We start from the raw sequence: 21908 nt of genomic DNA on the forward strand, positions 1-21908 counted from the left end.
TAAATAATCTCATCTCTTACACATGATTTATCTTGTTATTTGCAAGAAATAGGCTTAACAATCTATAGAAAAATAAACAAAGGCTCAAGATATGCCAGTTGCTGCTCAGCAAATGTATCCGCAAAACTGTTCTTTCTTTGTAAGAACATGAAGAACCACATTATAGATGCTAAAGGGAAATGCTCCAACACAAATGAGTGTCTGTAAAGAGTTCTCCAAAGCCAGATCATTTGTTTCTACATTAATGACTAGTGTGCGTTAAAGTAAAAAACATTTTTAGAATTTTGGATTATATTCTACTGACTCTCAGTCATAGTTTCTGAGACAATATCAACAACCATCCTGTTTGGCAAGAAAATCTTTTTGTGCAGCAGCTGAGTCAATCCTCCATATGATCTACGCTAAAAAAAAAAAATATACTCTGAAAGCTTAAAATAACCTGAAGTGGAAATACTTTGTCTTCCCTGGGTAAAGAGACCCAGACAAAAGTCTGTTCTGAAGTCTGGTTATGAACTGAATGCCTAGGAGCCTTTCGTGTTTAGTCAACACAGTAGGTTTTCAATAAATCCGATGGAATACAACAGAAAATGTTTTCAACATAAAAGGTCAATTTTACAATATTTGCTGAACTATTTTTCTCTCATATTATAAAATAAAGTGATCAAAGTGAAAGACAAGTGCGTGGTTGGAGCCACACCCTGACTCTACCTACTAACTAATAGCGAATGCTCCTTCAACTTAATTCTGCAGTATCATATCAGAGCAAATGTCTTCTGGATCTCAAGATAATTACACTGATCACTTCAATGATTACCAGCATAATCAGTGACAAGTCGTGTAATTTAATCTTGATAATTGCATATGGTGACTGCAGATGGTATCCTTGTCCAACTGAAAATCTCATTCTTATTTTGCAAAGTGTAAATCTAAGCACCCCATTCCCTTCATCTTCCTCGGTAACAAAAACCATGTCATCAGAAACTAATAGGCCTTTAAGGTACTGTTTTGCAAAGACAGGCAAGATTCAGACCACCTAGAGCACTTTATTCCACTTTTAAGGGTGCTTATTTGGTTCTGCATACTGCTATCTTCAGGCTCATTTGAGGTTCATCCAAACGTTCCTGCAGCTTAGTAGGTAATGGGAAGAGGGAAGTTGTAATTAGGCTGGGGAAGCTGTGCCGTTAATAGAGTCAGCAAGGCAGAAATAACATGGAAACCTGAAGGGACCATTCAGCAAGGAACGTGCTAGCAGCTTTGTAAAGTTGACAACAGTTGCATGAACCAGCCAGCAAGACAGCTGCTGGCAGCAGATACCCTGGCAGTAGGGAGTCCTCGGAGAAATAAGATGTGTTACAGACTCCAAAATAAGACAGGGAAAGGAGGAAGAGGATGAAGCAGAGGATGACTGAAAGTTGCTTCTTCCAGCTGACACTCTGCCACAGAGCAGGTTCCCAGGAATTGCAATGGGTCGCTCCAGATGAGACCACACGTCTTAGGTTAGACATATCAAAATGAAATACAGAAGTGAGCAGAGGCAGTGGCAGTTTAGCATCCAGTTTCACATATTCTTGCTTTTAATTGGGATCTAGATTACCCTATTGTGTTAAACCACAGGAAACCAAGGCTGTTTCTCTCCATGAACGACTGTCCAGTGACATGAACTGAGAGCAATAACCTGTGGCCCAAGGGATTTGCAAGGAAAGAAGCCAGGGCAGCAGAAGCTTCTATGAAAATGAAACTGATTAATATCTGCAAGATGAGACCACAAAGAAAAAGAACATATTTTCAGAGCAATTACTCTGTATGAAAAAATCTAAAAGCGGGAAGCCACAAGCTAAACTAGCAATAAGGAACAGCACTCTAGAACAGAGCAATTATTAATTCAACTCCTTCTGCTTTGAAATATGCTAGTTCTATAATAACAGGATCTTTAAGAGGCACGTAGTGGTAGAGTGTCTGATGTAGAAAAATGCAAGAAAAATAAAATGTGTAGCCTTTGTATATAAATAAAAACCAACAAAGTTTGAAAATCCCAACTAAAAGCCACAAACTTTAAAAGGAATGCTCAATACCACAAAAACACGATCTTCTATCAAAGAAATTAAAATTGTGATGTATCAACATATTTCACAAAACAGCAAAAGAGACAGCAAGTATGGAATAATTACGAGATCAATAAGCAATTAAGCAACTTTAAGAAGACATTCAAGTGACCTTCTGCAATCAATTGACACACTGAGTTAACTACAAGCCATTTGGGCTTGCCAAAGAAACTAGTTGATCAGTGATGCTGATTTTGCTGTGTCAATGCTTATTAAACCCGCATGCTACCACTGGCACAGCTGAGAGAGCAAAGAACACATCTTCAACACGCATATTTATACTTCCCACTTCTGCACCAAAGGTGTCAAGCAAAGGTATCATTAACCTCCACTGTATCAAATCACCCACCATTAAAACCACATCCTCACTTTTAATATTTTAATCCATGAGCAGCTTCAAATAACTGTAATTTCTTTTTAATCAGAGAAACTTAACTTTTTTCTTTCAATGAATCCCATAGTACTGGACTAATAATAGATTCTATTTCTATATCTGGATATCATTATAGCTCTAAAAGCTGAACATATGACAGTCTGGAATAGTTAGACACAGGGCTTTTGTACTTCCATGAAAGCAAGATCAGCAGGTTTCCATCACGACTTGCTTTTAGCTCTGCTGGTTGCTACTGACATTAGAGGCTGAGGGAAAGACTAGCCCGAGTACAACCTCTGCAGCTCTGCTTCAGCTGAGGATCTCCCAAGCAAGTGAAATCTAGCAGCAGAAAGCTTCAATGCCATCTTGTGCTTGTGCTGGCAGCATGTCCCTAATTAAGAGTTTAAGGCCAGATGGAGCCATTAGATCATCTAATCTGACTCCCTGCCTCCCACATGACGTGTCATTTTACCAGTAAACCTCATATTGTGCCCAATAATTTAGGTCAGACTGAAGCATGACAGAACTGAGGAGACTGCTGTGAGGCCAAGACAGTACCTTTTGAACCTACTGTTCTTGTATCATCCCCTACCGGGAGGTAACAGGATGCCTTCAGCGGAGTCTGAATGCACCCTGAAAATTCAATTCCATCAACACCCACCATAACAGCAGACGCATCCACTCCACCAGGATCTATACACCAAGCAAGAGTTTCTATTTTCAAAAGAAACAGTATCTTTAATGTTAGATGCTCATCACAAACTGTAGCATGTTACCACTTGTGTCCAAATCAGAGTTAGAAAAACTGACTGTTTTTTAATGTGCTGGTGTGTTACATGGGGCCCTCAGCTACCACTGAAGGGCTTTGCAAATCACGTGTTCCACCTAAGCAACAATCAGTGAGTTTTCATTTTGAAATGACTGCTCTGGAGCATTCCCATGGCGTCCTAGGAAGTCAGGTAAAATCCTTTTTGGTTTTGTTCAAAACCATACAGTATTTTTCCAAAAATCACAAAAAGCTGGCTGTATAAATATCTCTTCTGAGGACATATGATCATAGAAAGTTGTTATTACAACTTGATGTAGGAGGCTGTAATCCTTCAAGGGTTCTCTAACCCTTACTCAGCAAAAATATTTAGCCTGGTTGTAATTCAGCAGCTTGGTGAGAGGCGAGATTTCAGTGTTCAGGGGGCTGAAATAAAAGTTGTTTATCAGCAACTGCTAAGTAATAGGAACAGCTCTAAAGGAAAAAAAAAAAAATGGATCGGCATTTCTCAGTGGAAATAAACACCAGTCTTTATCAGACATGAAATCTAGCTGTGCTAAAAAAAAACAAAAACAAGGCACAGCTGCTCAATACTGAGTGAGCAGAGATTTTCCAGTCAGTCAGTCATACTTCCCAAGGAGAAACAAAAATAAAGGAAGAGACAAAAGAAAGTTTTGCAATGGCTGCCTCCAAAATGAGAACAAACCACTGAGGTGCCATTTATGCTAAGGGAAAAGAGGTCTTTATTAGCAATACTAGAGCACAACAGGAAGAGACGGAAACTCAGTTCAATAAAACTCTAAAGACAAGTACACATCAGCTCTTTGTGCATCCCCACAGAGGTTATACAGCCAAGTTGACTTTGGCAGAGCTAGCTGATACAAAAAGCAAGAGTTTGAAGAAAAAAAAGTCTTGATTAGCTGGGCAATGATCCAATGAGCAAGACCCTGGAGGCTGTGAGTTCACAGCTGAAGAAGCTCAGGTAGAAATAATTTATAGTAAATTAAGTTAGGTCAAGATAATGAAATTTAAAGACAAGTGGGACATGATTTATCTTATTAAGGTTTGTTGAAAAGTGAAAACCAAGCAGAGCTAACAGGAGGGCTAATTTAACTCTGGTTACAGTTGGCATTGGCACTGAGATAAACTTAACTTGACATATTTAGAACAGTAAAGAGAATATAAGAACAGAATTTGGGGGAAAAAAAATTATGCCGTTGCTCCAAACTACAGGGCAGAGCAGGACAAATCGAGTCCTGCAAATCACTATTTGTTTCCCAATTTTCAAAACGTACTGGCACACAGTACTCAGTGGCAAATGTGGTAGAAATACTTGATCACAAGTGTTGGGAAGGGATGGATACCACCACCTGTCCTACAAAGCCCCTGCCATTGAGGAGGAAGGACGGAAAAGCCTAATGTAAGAAGCCCTTGTAAGAGGTGCAGTTCTCTCGCAGGTGACCAGAAAGCGGCAGCCACAGCAGGAGGAATGCTATCATCATCGAGGGTTTTTTAAGTTACGTCAACAGGTTATCTGGCAGCAGCCTGGGCTTTAGCTTCGTTCGGCAACAGACGCGGTGCCATTATGTCCTCAACTGTCCCTCCTGCCACCCACCTGCCTCTCCCTGGTCATGCTGTGAAAAATGGCAAGTGAGGGGAAAAAAGAAAGAGCCACTCTATAATGGATGAATGCAGCGGTTTGCAGGAGGGCAGGGAGAGAATAATGAAAAAGTATTAATATTAAAGTAATAAAGCTTGTGGCCATTTTTCAGTCTGAAATGCACACCACCATAAAACAATGCTTAAAGGCACTTGCTTGTATTCCAAACCACCTGCATGCTAAGGCACCCTGCTAATAGCACAGAAGTTGTTTACTACCAGTCTCATTTCAGTCTGATTCCAGGAGAGTCATAAAGCTGAATTTTCTTACTCAGTATAAGAGCCAATGTCGCCTCAGGTTTTCTTTGGTATGCCAAGCCCTGCCGTGTCACCTGCGATCCCTGCCCAGTCACTAATCCACTCATTTCTAACAAGATGTATAAAAGTCACATTGGAACAAAGGGAATCTATCCCCTGCACATGGCACACATATGCCCTCCTTCTCCTCCAGTTCCTGAAACAGCAGCTACTCTCGGAGAGGTGAGTTGAGCATAACTATGACGGTGGCTTTGTCTGCCAGCACATGTCATTTATGTCCATACGCTGCCCCAAAACAGTCTGGGTGGTAGTAGGTAAAATGAGACTACTATTTCTTTGGAGAAGCAATTAAATATAATGGCAGATTAAAAAAAAAAAAGAAAGAAAAAGAATTATTTTGAAATTAAGATTTATTTTTAGGTGTTAGCTTTATTTTTTCCCCACTTATTTGACCTTTTCTTTACCTCCATTTCCCCCAAAATAGAAGCATATAAATTCAAAGCCATTTACCTGTTTTTTTTTCCTCTGTCAGAAACAAACAAGCATTTAGGGACTCCTTATAGAAATGGTCCAGCTACAAAGAAAGTCTTTGTCTCACTGGCAGCATTCGAGGGTAGAAGAGCAGTGATACCTATGGGAAAATTCAAGGCTGTCAGAAAAGCCCGCGGAACTGCATTAAGAGGAAAAAAATTACAAGAACTAGAAACTGCTGTCACACCTGTGCTCTCACTGTGAAGGGAGGAAGCCAGATGTGGAAGTTTCAAATGAGAGACCATACTGGTTCAGAATCTGATGGTGAAACTCTTAGAGTCTGTAGCCCAGGGAAATTGCCAAGCATTAGCAAGTTCAATAAACAATACGGTCTTTCTGGGAGCTACATAACCGGCTATGAATCAGCCCACCAGCAGCAGCACCAGATTCCCACTGACTAATATGGCAGAAAGAGATGCACTGATATGGTAAACAGTGGTATAGTCTTACCCTGCATCTACTACATATTTTCACTGCGAGAGAGTGTAAAGAAAAGTATCCTGCTGACTGTTCCTCTCTTTTAAGAATCAATTAATTTCAAAGGTACCTTTACCTCTTTTATGCATTCAAATCCCATATTTGAATACAAGTTAACAGTCCAGAACACTCAAAGAAGTCCAAATGGTCTATGAAACATCATTACCAAATCAGAGTCTACTTAATATGAAGAATGGCAAAACAAACAGTAAAGCAAACCATATCACTTGAGAGTAGCATTTTCAAATCTCTTTTTCTTCACATTCCCCTGTTTCAGAGGAAACATTACACTGCCCATTCTCCTTCCCTTACTTGCCATAGATGCAGGGCCACAGCGCTGTAGCAATAGTACCTCCGTAAGCTGGTTCACATTGGAACACCTGCACTCCTGACTCCTTCCCTTCTTGCTTTCAGTCAGCAGAAGGGACATTCCACCTCCACCTTGCCCTCCCTTTCTGGACAGTGAAGTTAACAGACTGGCTCACAAACAATAAAATCAACTAAACTGTGGTGCCGTAGACACTTTCAGCACCACTCATGTTATGGATCAGGAAAGTTTGCCTCCATCCCAAAAGGATGCTTCCCAAAAACGTCAGGTTTTCCATCTCCAACTGCAAAGAGAAGCCCATCCTTGCAAACCTGCATTTCAAACGCTGCAATCCTTGCTAGCCTGAGGCACAGCCCAGTGTTAAACCTCAGTCAACACAGTGCTGTCACCCAGTTTTCAAGCCAATCCATGATAGATGAGCTGCATTTGAAAGCAGCCAGTGTCCAAAAGACAATTATTACATGTCACTGCACCACCAGGGCTCTCACAGTGTTCTGTGCTCAAAAGCGTTTCCCCAGAGTACAGATGGAAGACGTTCATAGCCATGGCATTGACAGTCCCCCCATATTGTCACCATTGTGGACACATGCCCAGGGTTGCCACAGATTTCAGCCTCATGCCTGTGCTGAGTACAGAGAGACAAATCGAGATAGTCTGCTGACTTCCACAGCCATCAGAGAGGACGCAGAGGGTGTGTGCTAACAGCCACGGCACAACTGCACTACGGCAAGCCAGGAGATTGCATGCCAGCAAGCACAAGAGACTCAACAAGTCCTAAAAAGCTATTGTCGCCGGCCACTCCACCTGCTTTCCTTTTCATCAGGATATACAACTTCTCCTTTATCTTTCCACCAAAAAAACCCTGTCATCTAGCAAAAAAATTATTTGAAGTTGCAACACTGAAACGCACTATGGCAGATGCAAACACCTCTGCAAACAGGGAGAAGCAGGAAAGTCAGCAATCAGCCCTGGAAGTGTCTTAAAAACTTCATCTACAGTACTAACCCACCAGAACATTATTTCATATTATGAAGTTACTTTTATGGTTGCAGATACACCTTCATTACAAATGAGCACTAACTCTCCATCAAGTGATTTTAACAGCTACCTTAATATGGCAATCATTTATTTACAACAAATTAAATACTAGTCTCTTAGAATCAATGTTAGTAGAAAAAACAGTCTAACTATAACATGCTAGTAATTATTTTATTTAAAGTTATTCCCCAGGCAAAATTCTACCTCTACTCACTGAAATGTACACATGGCTCAAAACTTGATGATTGACGAAGAGAAAAAGTGGAGAAAGTAATTTCACATCTTTTCCTTTACAGTGGCATTCCTTCAGCTAAGGCATTCCTTATTACTGCTGCATTTTTCATAGCGTTTGTGTCTGAAGTTTTACTGACATTAATGGATTTTTTTAATGTTGTCAGAACATACATGTTTTCTTATTGAATTTTATGAAAGTCATTTTGATAAAATACAAATTTTTAAAAGCTTAAAAGAAACTTTAAAAAACCCTGAGAGACAAAACAATTTGTATAATACATTGTATAATATGAAAAATTTAAATCAAAATACAAAATTTACATAACTAGCATTTTTCTATCTTACTAAAAAGATGTTATTTTTTTCTTCAGCAGTTCTTCCACCTGGAGCTTCCAGTTAGCTCTCTCCAGTGCACTAATGCCTTTTACAAATAGGTGAACAAACTAACCCCATTGGATGCTGCTTAGCTAGGCTTGCACTCACGGATCTTACTACTGATCTGAAGCAGGAGTTCAGATGGTTGTGGTGAGATTACGTGTTTGTAAGACAAGACACCTAATATAAGGTACAGTATGAATGGTCTACCATGAACAATATGCAAACACTGCAACCCTGACTTGGCAAGATGCGTCAATAACAGAAGACACACAGAGGAAAATAAACAACCTTTTTTGTGTAACAAAGCCAGCAAAAAGTGGACTAAAAAATGGTACAGCTACTGTTGGGAATAATTACTGTAACATCCTTAGCCTTCCAGTAGTTTTGAGGCAATGACTCGGTTCCCACCCAGAGCCATCCTCACTTGCATGCAGGAAGAGAAGCGACCCTGGCAGACCTTCCCATGATGTCAGTCTGCTGCACAACCTGCTGAGAACTGCTGGATGTTTAAGGAACCTGAAGAAACTGGAACCCTCCTTAGAAGTTAATATTAACTTAAAGCTGGCAGAGCTGTGCTGGAAGAGTAGATGAACACTGACAGAAATGGGTGACTCCTCAGCTTTGACTCCACTCTGAGATGTCCAATTTCTCTCCCCACTGACTGCACATCCTCAGCAGGAGAGGGATGATCTGTGCTTTGCACCCCATAAGCAGTGGGATTCCCAGGCTGTTGCTGGGCTCGGAGCTTCAAAGCCAGGAGCCAGAAACCTGCCTCCCGCTAACAGCCACATCTGTACCCTGTGAGGCAGCAGCTCCTGGCACCCTGCTCCAGTTGAGCTCAGGAGCTGTCAGGTTCCTGCTGAGCTGGAAACAACATGTTCACTTTTTTTTCCTTCCCTCCTTTTCCCTATTTGACAACTGCACAGAAATGCTTGTCGATTGGGACTATTACACCCATGCAAGCTTGAAACAACCTTGCTCAACCACAGACAACAGCTCTCGATGGCAACATGAACGTGACTGCAGACTAATCCGCCTTGCTGTTCTGACACATTAAAACCACCTCTGAAATCCCTGCACCACCTGCAGTCACTCCTGTTACACACCTCCGCACAGCCAGCACTCAGCCAGGCCAACACAGGAGAGAAGCACGACAAAAAAAACCCCATATTTTTGGTAGATTCATACTCCTTTGTAAACTAGAATTTTTCTTTTTCCGTTTCACCATGGAAATGCATTAATAATTTAGCATTAAATGTAGGTCTATCACCAAATTTTACATCTATTTAGTACGGACATTCTGCAAAGAACTGGTTTGCATTTAAAGCATATTAAGTGTAACTGTGATAGCTAGAGGGACAGACTACTGTCAGAAAAAAAAAAAAAGGCAGTCAATTTAAAAGCTATTTCTTCCATGAATACTCTATTCTCAGAAATACCAGGCCCCTACGACCACTGAGAATGTCTGGAGCAATGAAGACTTACCCTCAGCAGAGAAGTATCAAGTTAAGTACAATTTAAACAAACCGGACATACAAATAAACATGGGTCCTGAGGGGATGCATCCACGGGAGCTGGTGGATGTTAGCAGAAGGCCACTCTCAACTATCTTTGGAAGGTCACGGAGATCAGAGGAGATTCTTAAGGGCTGCAAGAAAGCAGAAGTCCTATTTTCAAGAAGGAGGATCCAGTAAATTACAGGTTAACCTCACCTCCAACCCTAGCGAAGTGATGAGCACATAAATATAGGAACAATTTCCTTAACATATGGAGTAAAGGAAGGTGGCTGGGAGTAGTCAGATGGATTTATGAAGGTAGAAATCACATCTGACCAACATGATAGCTTTCTGCAATGAGATGTCTGGCTCATCTCACTGACATGAGAGTGAAGTAAATGTTATTTATCTTGACTTTAGCAAAGCTTTTGATGCTGTCTCCCATGACATCCTCATTGACAGACTGATGAAGTACAGACTAAATAAGTTCACACCTGATTGGGAGAAATAATGAAGACAGAAGCAGGTTCTTCTCAGTGGTGCCCAGCGAAAGGATAAGAGGAAATGGGCACAAACTGAAATACAAGGAATTCCATCTGAATATAAGAAAATAATAATGTTCTTTTTTTTTTCTTTTCACTGTGAGGTTGGTCACATCTAGAAGAGGTTGCCCAGAGAGGCTGTGGGATCTCGATCCCTGAAGATACTCAAAAGCCTGGATAAGGCCCTGAGCAATCTGCTTTTAGCAGGGGCATTTTATTAAGCAATCCCCAGAGGTGCCTTTCTGTGAGCTCAGATACTTCTAAGCAGGGTAAACAAAACATTTGCAAGAACTACAATTAAGAAAAAATACTCGATAACTTAAGGCAGAGATAATTCTAGGCCTTATAGCACAACATTTAAGTCCTACTGAAGTATGTTTTTATTTCCTGTTTATGTTACTCATGCTTGTACAATCTGTTTTGTTTGTAAAGGACAGACTTCATAGGGTGCTCCACTTGCAACAGTTATAAACACATACCCCAAAACCAGGATTTAGTTGTAAACATTTGCTATCTCTTAGGTACAGTTTATGAAGCATATGACTAGGGTGGGTAAACGTCCAATTACAGATGTTCTGTTCTTAAAATATTAATCGTAAGGCACATAGTTTAAAACATTAATTAAAATGATGCTGGTTTCCACAAAAACAGTGCTTCCTTAGAAACAGCTACATTAGCAAACAAACATTGAAGAGACACAATTTTTGTATTGGTCTGTGACATTACACTCTAAATCAAAATAGCCTTCTTCCTTTTTAGCTCACACTAACATCCAAAAGCAAACGATGAAAATTGCAAATATTTATTAATTTATGTCACTGAACTGCAGTCAACAAACTGAATTACTGAATTGACAGCATGATAATATCCCCAATAAATATGCATAAACTTAATCAGAAACACTTGAAAGGAGATTTTCAAATGACAGCAAGTCACACATGGTAAAACTTTTGGTAAATGAATTAATAAATACCTGATGAATCAATTAAAAGATTAACTGATTTCAATGCATTAAGCACCAGCTTCGGTGCCTGCTTTCATTAAAGACGTTTTAAGAACACTGCCCTTAAAAAAGGAGGGTGGGGGAAATAGATTTATGCCTTTTTTAAAAATGCTTTTGGACACCAAAATGACAGTCAAGCTAGCCAGAAAACAAAAGGAAATTTTCATTCTGTTTTCAGCACCCAAATTACAGAACAAAACCCCACGAAATGTAGCCAGAAGGCTTAAAACAAAACAAAACCCACTGAACCTTTTCCATACTTAAGTATCTTGTAAACTGCCCTGGTGATTTCAGAAGGAGCTGAACTAAGCCATGATAGAACAAGCTTAATTTTAAGAAGTCAGTCAAATGGATTCTAATAAGAAATAACATTTTTCCATCCTTCATTTACAATCCCACCTTAGAAAATCTGAAGCCAATGCACATCCCTTTACAGGTATTTGATGTAAGCCAAGGGAAAAGAAGAACTCTACAGAAAAAAAGCTACCAAGGTTCTCCCCAAAGCCTCCTGATGGGTTTTGTAGCCTTAAAAGTACAAAAGGTTTTTATCCTTCTGGTCCCCAGCTTGTCAAACAGTGAGACCCTGGGGTCTGCTTGCTATCTTGTGATTGCCTTTACTTAGGGATTCTCTGTGGCTTTGTCTTCGCTACGTTACAGCAAAGCCAGCAAAACTGTTTTCATCTCCTTGTATCAGTCAAACTTTCCATAACACTATTTGCTTAACCAAGCAAACCCAGGCCTTCCAGGAGACCCAACTCTAATGCTGCAAGCCATTGGAGAAGCAAGGTGTACCACCTCTGCTCCATACTTTGACAGGTCCAGATAATCCCCAGGGGTGAAGGGGAGTAACTACTGCTGACCAGGTTTTCTCCAAAGGCATGGAGGGAGTCAACCGTGGAGATAACCTCTGCACATAAGCAAAGGCGCCGTGGGATCATGATACACCGTGGGATCACGTATTTCAGATCTTGTAAAAACAAACACCATCACAATTTTCAGCTTCACAGAAACAAAAATATCTTTAAAATTCAAGGACTTATAGCACTGACAGCAGATAAATTCCTTTTAAATACCTTGAACAATTTGGGTTTATATTTCGAGACTACAAGTTTAATTACTACTTCTGTTTTACACTGAAGAGAAGCTCCTTTAAGCACCAAGCCTAAAACAGGTGGCCTTTCACACACTTGCCCTCAGCAATAACCTCTGAGCGCTGGCAAGCACTGCTCATTCACTGTCGCATATGGCTCTTGTCATGGTGGGAAAGGGCTGATGGCAAGGAAGCAAATTTGTTTTTTTTTTAATAGTTCTTTCTGGTCGTAATACCAGACTGTTTTAAAAGTTGCTGTTAGTATATACCCTCCTGGGTTTTCACAACTTTCTCTAACATGTCTTTCACCTTTCTCCACAAAAATGGCCATTCTTATCTGGTAAGCCTTAGAAATTTGACCATTTGGCTTAAATCCATGTAAAAAGCTATTTCCTAGAAAATTTTTCTATGTTTCTATTATTTCTCTGTTTATTTCACTTGCGGTCTCTTCATTTCATTTAATTACATGCCTACAAACATGAAAAATAGATACATGCAAACATAAATTAAAATATACATGCAAAAATGGTATACACAAAAATTAATGCTGAAAAGAACTCCGGAGGAAATAATACCAGGAGGCTACAAAAACAGAGGGGATATACATAAGTACGTTAAGGGAAAAAATACAATTAGACAACCTATATAAAGGAGTCAATAATGAGTTACTTTGATCTTTTAATCTCATGTGAAACAATTTTTTTCTAGTAGCATTCTTTAATTCATAGTTCCATTCATAAGAAATTCAAATGTCCAGATAATGAATAAAAATACTACTTAATACAGTGTATTTATGCATGACTACATAAAATAAGCAAGGTTCAACACCATAGCAAGGAGAAGAAATTAGGTGTAAAAATATTTTCCCTTACAATAGCAAATGAAAGTCACACTCAGTTAAATAAATATTATGCTATACTGACAGACGACAAATCCATGGTTTTTTCAAAGTTTTACTTTCGTTGCTGCTTGTAAGCTACCATGCTTTTTTGGGTCTGCTTCATGCAAAATGACAGAAGAAGTTCGTGTTCACATAACACTATTAACAAAATTCCATTTGCTGTTTTACAAGTTGTTTGTAATGAACATTTTAACTTTCTCAAAAGGTGAAGAATACAATCAGCCAACCTCTATGTGCGCGTCCCATGAGGATATGCATCCTCAGTAGAAACAAATTCCACTAGCCTTATTCAGCATGCTGCAATGGTATGTGGTAAAACCACGATACGCACCAAAAACTTACAGACTTGTTAATCAGTAGCAAGATACAACGGAATATGCTCTATACCTAAATTTTCCAAACAGCATTTAGATAGCTTCCCTTTTTGAATGGGGGCTTGACGCTTCACGTTCAATCCATGCACACCGTTTTCTCTTTCCTTCCTAAATTCTGAACATTTTTCTTACATTTACTTCTTCTGAGATTCAGTAGTGACAGTTTCTTCCTTACACTCCTACATATATTTTGCACAAGCTGTTAAACATAATTAGTCCACGCTCCTCTTCCATATCAGCCACCATCGGCCAAAAATTTTTCCACAGAATCTGGTACACAAGAATCCAACTGACTTCACAGTTGCAAAAGCTCAACAGCAGCCAGACTATTAAATTAAACAGGGAAGTGAAGTGTTTGTAAGACACGCAACTATGCAGTTGGATGGAAGGCTGTTTTTCATGTGCTCTGAAGGAACTGACCCTAAAGAAACTGCAGTTTTGACCCTCATCACCCAGCTTCTAACTTGTGCAAACACTGCATGGCAGCCAGGTCGAAGAAAGGTTTTGTGGACTGTGGTCATGCAAACCCTCCAAAAGGCCACACGAAGTGTTTACTAGGTAAAAACAGGTCCCAGGTGCATAGTAGGAAAGGGTTATGAACACAGCACCTGGAAGACAGCTTGAGCATGCTCGAGGTAAACTCTTTATGCTGCCTTTAACTACCACAAGGGCATCATATATTAGTAGGTAACAACAAAAATATTGCCTGGTATCACTTGGTTTTTGCCCTCTGCACAAAACAATAATCTAGGTTAGCTCAAAGAACATCACAAGCAAGAGTGCTGGCTGAGATCTTTACCTAAATAAAGAGATTATTTATTTACCCTGAGCATAAATGTACTCTCCAAACTTCATGACAAGTCTTAACTGCAAATTCCATCCTACCATTCAAAGCCAGCAGGTAAAAACTTGAAAAAACTAACAAGTTAGAATTACCTAGAGAAATAAACCTTGTAGTATTCACAGATCTAGCAAAGCAGAGAGATCACTACAAGTAAATTCACCACCACCACCATCATTTCAAAAAAGGCAAAATTATATCCCGGTAATTCTTTTTTCTCCAGTTAACAAATGTCGTGAACAGAACAACCAGTTTTAACGTCACGATCTAAACTCAATGTCCTGTTTTTAAAAAAATAAATAAATAAAAAATACTAGGAGAGATACCGGGAAGAAAAAATAGTGACATTGGAAAACTGACAGATTCTGGGAGATAAAATAATTCAAATCTGAACGTCCTTCCTTTACCATGTGTTTAGGACCACATGGCATGAGGAAAAAAATCAACACGTGCAGTATCTGAAAGCTGTGTCAAAGAACAGAAGAAACTGGTGGGTAATAAAGAATTAACCTTTTATGCAAGTGCTGATTTCTGCATATGTTTAAATCTGGAGGCACGCTACCTCTTCCTGCAGAGCTTTCTGCCGAGTACAGAATCCATGGGGAAAATGGCTTAATCCCCAGTAATGATACAGTGTGAGGAGCCTAACTGGGACATACTTAATGCTGTCCTCCATGCTGAGGGTGCATTTCCAGGAATAAAGAGTTAGTCACTGTTCCTCCCTCCACCACTCATCTTTTCATCCTCTGCATTTCTTGCTCCGCACAGACAGGCATTCACACCTACAGGATGCTGCTAAGTCATATAGGGACAGGGCATACAAAAAGCTGCTCTTCTACAGAAAACTCCTGCAAATACAGTGGACATCCCACTAGGATTTCTTTCTTCATATGGATTTATACAGGAAGTGAGATGGATGTCTCAGGTGGTTTTGCTATACCCTGTTCCTGAATGGAAGCACCACTCTGCTTCTAAACACCCTGACTTTTCTCGTGCATGCTAGAAAGTGGCAGAGAGCATCTTGTTACTTCTGCATATATTGTGAGGCCTAACAGAGGCATAATAAAACAGATAAATGATTAGAAAAAAGTGGTTTACTTACAGCAACTGTTTTTTTAAATAAATTTAGCTGTGGAATTGTGATTTACACTGGATGCTGTAAACATTTCTTGTTAGCTCACTTCCTAAGCTCATGCAAGAAAGGGATAGGATCACGTGCAGCTATCCAGTGAAGCAAAGGAATGAGTCATCAGTCTGCAAGCTGAACAACAGACAGAATGAGATTCAGACCAAAGAAATCACAGTAATGAATGAAACGCTAGTTTCTAAATTACACCTCTGGAGAAAGCAGTCTAGGACAGCAACCCATAAACTTACCTAACTAGTCTAGCAGTAAAAAGTATATAGGGAATCCTACATGCCATTTAGAGAAAAACTCCATGGAATTCAACGGGGGGGAATTTCCCTGAAAAATGGTTGAAACAGCTGAAGGAATTCAATTACAGCACCATACAGCTCTGTAACTAAGTTGATTGACTCTTGTGTCTTATGTTCTTACAGGTTGGCATAAATATTATGGATTAGAAAAATGCAATTTTAAAATAAAATAAGTAATTTCAATTAATTTATAGTTAACTCCATTAGCTTTACTCCTACTGAGATTAGTACAATTTTCCTCAAACAGGGAAAAACAAGACAACAGTGAAAACACTCTCATTTTGTATTCAAGCAGTTCTTCTTTGACTAAACCAAGACAGCAGTCTCTCATAAAATGAGAGTAATTCCCACAAACCACACTGACAAAAAAGGCTCAAATTCTGTTTGCAATTTTGCTGGTCTAAATGCAAATGTTCTAGGTAATAAGTTTAGACTTCTACCAAAGTAACTGAAAGCAAAACATGTCCCCAGAGATTTACATCCTGATTAGTGATGATAAGCTGATATAGCACAGCCCCAGCTGCTCAGTATTACACAAAGAAAGAGGTGGGCAGGTTCAGAGAAAGCGGCACATATTGGTTTCACTCCTATTCACAATTTACCCCTACTATTTCACTCACCCACTCTCTCTTCACCAACTCATGACATGCCAGTTGCTTAGATTTAAGCTGTTCAATATTCAGCTACTGCCATCACGAATTACTAAATAAATTCACAAAACGCCACCATTCCACAAAGCAACCCCCAAACACCTTGCTAGCCCAGTGCATTTTCAGCTGTTTTGCTCTCCTGAACTCTTCTGCCTTGCATCTACCTAACCAGCCACAGCACCTGCACCAAGTCAAAACCACAGTTCCTGTTCCTTCCCTTCCCCGAGGCAGCACACCCTTCTTTGAGGCTTGCTATGGGTGCAGTACATACCAAGAGTACTTTCCCTTCAAACCTTCACCTGCACCTACACCTCACTGAATGTTGCATCCCAGGAATTATCCTTTTAGTTACTGAATGCTACAGAGATCACGGTTACCACTCTCCTGGGAACCCTATCCACAGCCAGTGCACAGTTTCCCGAGCTTAGTTTAGCCCAGTTCTCAGCAGGAAGAAGGAGAGCCTGAGAATAGCGCCTTCAGCTTGGCTCTTCGGGACACTTCCCCACCTGGTGACTCGGCTGGTTCAGATGCAAGATTCACAGGTTTCATTTTGGTGGTTCTCTTCCTACTAAGAGTTTATTTTAGCCCAGACATGCTGCAACATACTGTATGTGCACCGACTGTATCACTCTCGGCAGACTGAACATTTTCAAAGCATATAGCTGCGAAGGTGAGGACCTCATCAAGGAAAATAATCTCAACGATATATATTAAGAGGACAAGCACTCAAAATAGGGCTGTACAGGACAATATGCCATTTAAGGACTTCCAACATATAAAGCATGTTACAAAGAGGGAATACTACTAAATATTTTTATTGATACCTCCAAACCTGTGGGCAGGATGGAAAACAGTCTCTTTATAGTTCATGAAAACAAAAAGGCTGTGAAAGACTGTTCTCCCACCAGGTTGCAGCTGTATCACACCTACCGCACAATGACCCAGAGCACCCATGCCACACACGCAACTGAATTCTGTCGAGCCACTACTGACCACACCTAGTACATACACAGCACATGGTACGCTTTAATTTAGCATTATCAAACTACCAACAGTTGGATTTAAATCCACTAAAAAACATGTTCACTGTACTAGAAGCAAAGCGGCAACAGTGAATAGTAATTATTAATACTTCAAAAATTTTCATACCTACACCAAATGTCATGGAAAAGACAGCTCCTCTTCCACAATAGGAATGCTCGAAAAAGTATTTTTCTGAAAAGGAAAACCGTTTCAGATTGCAGACGTTAACTCTACATTTCCTTTCTAATCTATTCCGATTCTGGAAGTATGAGAAACAAGAAATCAGTATGTAAAACTGCAACTCAAATATTTTCAGTAGCCCTGCAAAATCCTCTTGCACACACTCTTGTGAGTTAAAAACTAGATCCACTGTTAGGCACACCATGTACCTCATGGCAACAGCATAGATTTATGCTTCTGCTCTCTGGGAAGTCACTGCTGTGTAAAAGGATATGACTGGCTTTACAGGTCCAGGTAAAATCTATTGCCCTGCAGCAGACCGAAAATGGAAAATAGATCTAGCAGCCTAGACACACAGAGCTATGAGGAGCTGAGAGGTAGGATACACCACCACTGATTTATACAGTTTAAATATCACAGTCAATGCTTTTCTTCTCCATTTGACAACTTTTCTTTTTGCTTTATATTTTCCTTGCTTTTCGGCCCATTGGAAATCTCACTCAGGAGGGAGATGTCACATTTCCCCTGGAAAGAAATGGGTTTACGACACATTGTATAATTCAAAAAATACACGATGCCTTAATTTGACACAATCTTATCATTAAGATCTTAATTTCTAGTATCTTCTTTTCTAGTTACAGTCAAACATTTCTCTGCCTCAGCCATCTAATTTGTATCACTTTAAGAGGGAGAGTTTCTTCCCACCCATCCCAAGGTCCTTCACATAGCAGAATTGAATTAATGAGTTAATTCAAACTTCATACAGGACTACAGCAATTATTTCTCTGCAGCGCTCTACAACTCTAGGAGTGCCGTCTGGCAATTGTTCAGGTAGAACCTTAAAACTCAAGTGGGGCATTTTCTGTAAAATAGATGTGCTTCTGCTACATAAACTTTATACACTCCTTCCTTCTGTAGAGTTACAGCTGCTTCTCTTTCAATGTAAAAAAAGCAGGGACAGCGAGAGAGAGGATATCTGGATATACTGAGAAGCTTTATAACATCTAACTGCAGACTGTGAGTCAGAGAACTTTAAGAGCTCCACCTGCTCACAAGGTTATGACCTTTCTAGTGAAATTTAGGAGTTATACACCATCTCAGATAAGTTGCCATTTCATCTTCACAACAGACCTCACCTAGTTAAATATTACACATATATTGCAGAAAGGAGAAGAATTGTTGGCACAGACAGTATTAAAAAGCAGCAGACTCCTTTTTCCTGCTTCCCCTAATACTGAGCTACCCTTGCAGTGACCCAAGATGAGGGGACAGCTGAGTAGGAAGGGATGGAGACACAGCACTGTCAATGCCACCACAGGCAGCATTGTCACCATCTGATCATAGAATGGTTTGGGTTGGAAGGGACATGAAAGATCATTCAGTTCCAACTCCCCTGCCATGGGCAGGGATACCTTCCACTAGACCACGTTATCAAAGCCTCATCCAACCTGGCTTTGAACACCTCTAGGGATGGAGGACCCAGTATCTCTGTCTTTCCCTTATCTCCTTCATCATACATCTTTTTCTCACTCTTCAACGCCAGCTGCATGCACACATAAATCAAACAACGTGATACTTTGTTTTTTCACAGAATACCTAAGAGTCTTATTCCCTTGTTTCAGAATTTGATAGTACATAGAAAAATAGGAGTGGACCTCAAAAAACAGAAACTCACCCTAAACCACAAACTGACCTTGTTGACATCAATCTCGCCTCTCTAAATCAGCCCTAAATTAAAATATCAAAAGGAAAGGCTGCTTCACAGAGATAAAATATACTGGTAATTTTTTTTCATAGCCTCCAATACACAACTATTTGTATTCATGAAAGACAATTACAAAATGTTACTCTGACGCTATGCATCACGAAACCAAAACAGTGCATGTACTGTACCAGCATACTCCCTTTGCACTGCTCTCTGTGACTCTGCAGAGATGTCTGGGAAAAACACAAACCAATATCCATAATCTTAAAGATTCCCTTTCCATATTCTCTACCACTGTTTTTTGTTCAATCTCTTTGTGGTCCCATCATCGAAAATCATTCACTGTCATGAAGTTTCATATCCTTGGACATTAAGAAAAACCAAAGGTCGTCTTTTTGGACCAAATTCCTTATACAGGAATATCACACAAGCGAAAGCAGCCTGGCTGAGCTGCGTAAGAGGTCTGGAGGAAGAGGATGGTATAGAAATCCTATGATTTCTAGATCCAAGTTCAGGAAAGCAAAGACAGGTGCTGGTAGCCACAGAAGACACCTGAGGAGTTGATCCATGGCATCACACAAGTGGGCCAAGGCTGATTTTCCTTTTCCTTCCCACATGCCTGGGCAAACAGCCCAGCTAAATGCACCCAGCACTGGCACGAAGGCTTAACTCTGAATGTGCTCTTTACACCATACACACTGGCCAATTCGACCAAAAATACCCCTCAATCTGCCTAGTGCCAAACAAATGAATGGAGCTGAAGGACCTCTGCCAGGTTGGAGAAAATGGCTGTGACTCAGGCAAGCAGCCCTAAAAGAAACAGAGGAAGAAAGGCTAGAAGGTATGTTTTCACAGAGACTCTCAGCTATGTCACTCATTACTGTTTTTCTGCTAAATCTGCATAATCCTTTGCAGAACAAGGTATGTTTCACACACAATTTTAAAAAAATATTTCTTAAAAAATAAAGAAAATTCTTTTTGCAGAATGGATTAGTAAAGCTGTCAAACCTAAAAACCTTCAGATTATAGATTTTACTCCAGCCTACTTCATTACATACCTCAAGTACAAATTTATTACAGAAAAACATTGTCTAATAAAATTTATTATGCTTTCAGGGTTTTTTCTGTTAACATATTTAATTAAAAACTTCTCGATCTATATAATTTATTATGGCATGACCATTGTTAATGAAGCTCACAAAAAATACTGTTGGATAAATTCCTGCAAAGGAGATGAAGCAGAGCAGAATGAGGGATTATGTTCTCAAACTTCTGAGGCAAAGAAGCCTGAAATAAATGCAAGTTTTGAGTGTTTGAAGCAGAGGGTGTATTCATTGTAATTACTTCAGACTGCATGCTGATTGCAAAAGATTAACATAAATAGGAGTTGTTATTCCAGATGTTTCTATTCTTGCCAGGAAATCCCTTGAATATAGGAAGCACAGAATAAAAACCGTGAAGATGCTGTACTACAGCATGATAACTTCTGTTCTATTCTTTTTTTCTTTTTTCTGTTCTGGACATATGACGAGATGTTAATCTTCAGGCCTTGAAGGAAAAACACTCCTCTCCTGGAACACGACAAAACATCTAGATGTAACCTCACTGCTCAGCCGCAAGTGTTTTAACACATACTCTTCTCCTTCCCAGAAGTGCCCTTGGACTGCCCAGTCTTAGACTGAGGTTACGCTCAGAAGCCTACATGGCCTGCAGCTAGAACCATAGTCAGTACACTAAAATTCATAGTAATTAACAGCTTTTAAGATCCTTTCTCCTCCATTCGCAACAGCAAATTGGACACATAAATAATTCACATGTAATTTTTTCAAATCCCTTTCTACATTAAGCGATGGAAAAACTTCTATTCAGTCTGGGAAAAAATGCAAAAACCTCTTCCTTTTGAAAATTTTCCAAAATATATAAGAGGTAAAACTGTCTAAAAACAGTACTGGAGGTGCGTATAACATATCTCATCATCTCTTCTTCACTTCCTCACTCTTTGTAACTGGCTTTCTTGTCTCAGTAGGATCACAATGCACAGAAACCGAGACGAAAAGTAAATGGTTGAGGGCAGGGCTTTTTTACTGCTCAGGTCTACCACTGCGACACTTTTTTGAAGAAGTATACAGCTATTCAAGCTCTTCAGTTATTTGTGGACCTGCTGTATGAAGTATACTCTACACTTGCAATTGGTACGAGTCAGAGATGCTGTGGTCAGTACAATATCCATCTATAGGCTGAACATTATTTCCTATAGCTCTGCATCAAATGTGAAACAAAAAGGTCATATGGACCTTTCCATACAGCAACATACATCTCCTCATACGCTATGTTTTGCAGTTGCAAATGGCAAAGCAGTCAGCTACACCACAATGGGCCAGACCTCAGAGCTTCACCCCACTTGCTAAAGGGGTACAAGCACCTTCCCCTTACATTCCTAGGCTCTGTGGTTCCTCTGTCCCACATGGTGCTAGAAATATGTCATTCCTAAACACAGTTTTCTTAGCCCAGGAAGGTCCTGA

General features: G+C 39.9%; 1 protein-coding gene across 4 annotated transcripts in view; it reads right to left on the reverse strand.

Moving 5' to 3' along the window:
* The window catches only part of LRRC3B (leucine rich repeat containing 3B), a 46437-nt gene that overhangs the window by 11956 nt on the left and 12573 nt on the right, over nucleotides 1-21908 (reverse strand). Inside the window, exon 2 of one of the 4 annotated variants that reach the window (XM_054060813.1) lies at nucleotides 5669-5789. The exons of the other annotated variants lie outside the window; for them this stretch is intronic. The gene's annotated coding sequence lies outside the window, so the exon portion shown is untranslated. The remainder of the gene's footprint in view (nucleotides 1-5668; nucleotides 5790-21908) is intronic. 4 annotated transcript variants of the gene reach the window in all.

The sequence above is a fragment of the Cuculus canorus genome, chromosome 2, assembly GCF_017976375.1.
Source record: "Cuculus canorus isolate bCucCan1 chromosome 2, bCucCan1.pri, whole genome shotgun sequence".
NCBI classification, from domain to species: Eukaryota; Metazoa; Chordata; class Aves; order Cuculiformes; family Cuculidae; genus Cuculus; species Cuculus canorus.